This window comes from Otolemur garnettii, unplaced genomic scaffold (assembly GCF_000181295.1).
Source record: "Otolemur garnettii isolate 467f Iridium unplaced genomic scaffold, OtoGar3 scaffold00276, whole genome shotgun sequence".
Lineage (NCBI taxonomy): Eukaryota > Metazoa > Chordata > Mammalia > Primates > Galagidae > Otolemur > Otolemur garnettii.
This window is the reverse complement of record NW_003852671.1, coordinates 142515-145645: the sequence shown is the minus strand read 5'-3', so window position 1 is coordinate 145645 and position 3131 is coordinate 142515.

The following is a 3131-nucleotide window of genomic DNA, read 5'->3' as shown; positions in this document are numbered from 1 at the left end:
AAAAAAAAAAAATCCCTAAAACTCAGTAAAGTCAAAAAAATGTGATCACTTAGATTCTTTCAAAGTTAAAGATTTTCTCACTGGGAGGATAAAGGACCCCATAGACAAAGTTAACAGGCTGGGATTATCTTTATTTATTTATTTATTTTTAATTATTTAATTATTTTTTTGAGACAGAGTCCCACTCTGTTGCCCTGGGAAGAGTGCCCTGGTGTCATATCTCACAGCAATCTCAAACTCCTGGGTTCGAGTGATCCTCTTGCCTCAGCCTCCTAAGTAGCTAGGACTACAGGTGACTGCCACAGTGCCAGGCTAGTTTTTCTATTTTAGTAGAGACAGGGTCTCACTTTTGCTCAAGTTGGTCTTGAGCTCCTGAGCTGAAGCAATCCACTGGCCTCAGCCTCCCAAAGTGCTAGGATTGCAGATATGAGGTTCCACACTCAGCCAGACTGGGACTATCTTAGAAAAAGATATTTGGAATTTTGAACACATCAAGGAATTAGTATATGAGGAACTCTTGTGATTTACTGAGAAAAAACTAGAGACTTAATTGTGTAGTCAGTATAGGAAAGTCAGCAAGAGGAAGGCAATTAAAGTGGGACTCTGTATCCAATATATTGGTGAAATTTGATACTTTTATAATACTAAATATTGTAGGAGATATAGAGAGACTGGAATGCTCATGTACTGCTGGTGGAAGTGTAAATGTCTATAGATACTTTCAATCATTGAAAATATTGAAATTGAGGATGTGTAAATACTATGAGGGAATGGACCTTGCTGGGTACACACTCTAAGAAATTTCAACATAGTTATTAGAGGAAACATAAAAATTTGTTCAGGGTGGCGCCTGTGGCTCAAAGGAGTAAGGTGCCAGCCCCATATACCAGAGGTGGCGGGTTCAAACCCAGCCTCGGCCAAAAACCACACACACACACATACACAAATGTTCATTGTTGTGTTTACTGGAGTTAAAGGCAGCCTATGAGTCCATTATTAAGGGATTGATTGTATAATAAATGTGGTGGATATACATACTGAAATACTGTGCAATATTGAGCTACTTTGAGCCAGATAACATAATCAGTAATATAAAAAGAGTTTCAAGCTATCTATATCTCTATACTACTTGGCTTCTGTAAGAAGCTTCTTGAACACTTCATCAGCTTACTTATATAATTACATTCCTTTTGAGTTTCCCTTCATATTTCATTTTATTTTAATTTTTTGAAACAGAGTCTCACTGTGTCACCCCCCTGGGTAGAGTGCCGTGGTGTCACACCTCACAGCAACCTCAAACTCATGGGCTGAAGTGATTCTCTTGCCTCATCCTCCCAAGTAGCCGGGGCTACAGGCCCCCACCACAATGCCCAGCTATTTTTTGTTGCAGTTGTCATTGTTTTTTAGCTGGTCTGGGCCTGTTTCAAACCCACCAACCTTGGTGTATGTGGCTGGCCCCATAACCAGTGTGCTACAGGCGCTGAGCCTCCCTTTATATTTTAGTTGTCAGAAATTTCAGAGCTCAAAGTAATCATAGTAGCTATATTATTTCTTCTATTAAATGTATCTGTGCCCGCTTTCCTTTGATTTTTCTAGCATCATTTTACAGCTATATAGGAATTATGTATTTTATTGGGAAGATTTTTGGGCTTGTAAATATAAATAAAAGGTCTCTGTTGGACCTAAACAATCATCTTATTGTTATTAAAGGATCTCTCAGTACGATCAGAGAAAGCCTAGGAAAGGAACTAATTTTCCCTGACCTAGGAGACTATTTTTTTTTAAAAGAAAGAGAATGCATTAAGCAACCATCTTATAAGATGGGAAAGAAATTTGTGTTACCCTTTGGAAGTATGTGCTTAATATCCACTCATCTGAAAGAAAGTGTAGCCAGAAAGCTTCCTAAGAAGAAACTTAATTTTCTCTGTATAGTTTCCATATTCTTATGGAAATTAAATTAGGATAGGCATTTGAGCAAAACCAAAGGACATATCTTGAAGATATGAGAAGCTGTGAAGACTTGTCTTAGAGACAAATTGTTTTTTCAGTTCTCATGTAGTCCACTAGGTGGTGAGAGTCCTAGAAAAACTCTAATGGACAAACATTGAACTGTGGGCACACTGTGTTCTTTCTTCTTTTTCAGATAAAATTCCAAGAAAATCTGTACAAAATAATGAAAGTCAAGGGAGAACTTTGAAGTATATCTTAGATTAATACCAAGAGTACAGGCTTGGTGTCTGTGGCTCAAGTGGCTAAAGTGCTAGCCACATACACCTGAGCTGGTGGGTTCGAATCCAGCCCAGGCCCACCAAACAACAATGACTGCTGCAATCAAATAATAGTTGGCCACCTGTAGTCCCAGCTACTTGGGAGATGGAGACAGGAGAATTGCTTGAGCCCAGGAGTTGGAGGTTGCTGTGAGGTTGTGAGCTGTGATGCCACAAACTCTATGAAGGGTGACAGCTTGAGGCTCTGTCTCAAAACAAAAACAAAAACAAAAACAAAAACAAGGGTACAGTCTCAGGATGTAAAATGAGAATAGATACCATCCAAAAAAGATTATCTCTAAATAAAGCTTTTGTTTCTTTTGGTTACAGAAAAGTATAACTGAGTTTTTTTTCCCCCCAGAGATCACCTTGGATGCAGGGAGTCAAAGTTTGATTAATATATTGACATTGTACCTCACTTTTGTGCCTTAAAAACCCCATCTCTCATCTACTGCAGTTACTAAGATTTCATGCTCATTATTTTTTAACAGTCTAGCATGTCATCATATCACATGTGATGAGATTTGGTAAACTTTTTGTGTAAATATATCACTTCAATTTGAGCAATGAAGCAGTGCCATATCGAGTATGTAACTCCTAATTCCCTTAGAGGAAAGAAACTTCTTGAATACTAAATTTACACAATCATGGTGACCTCTGAAAGGTACATTCCCTTTTAAGAATAACTTTTCAGAACAAAGCATAGTTGAAGTCATTATTAAGCAGCCTTGCAACAGTAGTCACTTCCAAAAGTCTGCAGATTCTGGCTGATGATGTCACTGACACAAAGATGAAAGTGCAAACCAGGTAGCCTTAAGTCAGCTTCCTGGTGAGAACAGCTGCATGTTGGACATGGCTTTGCCG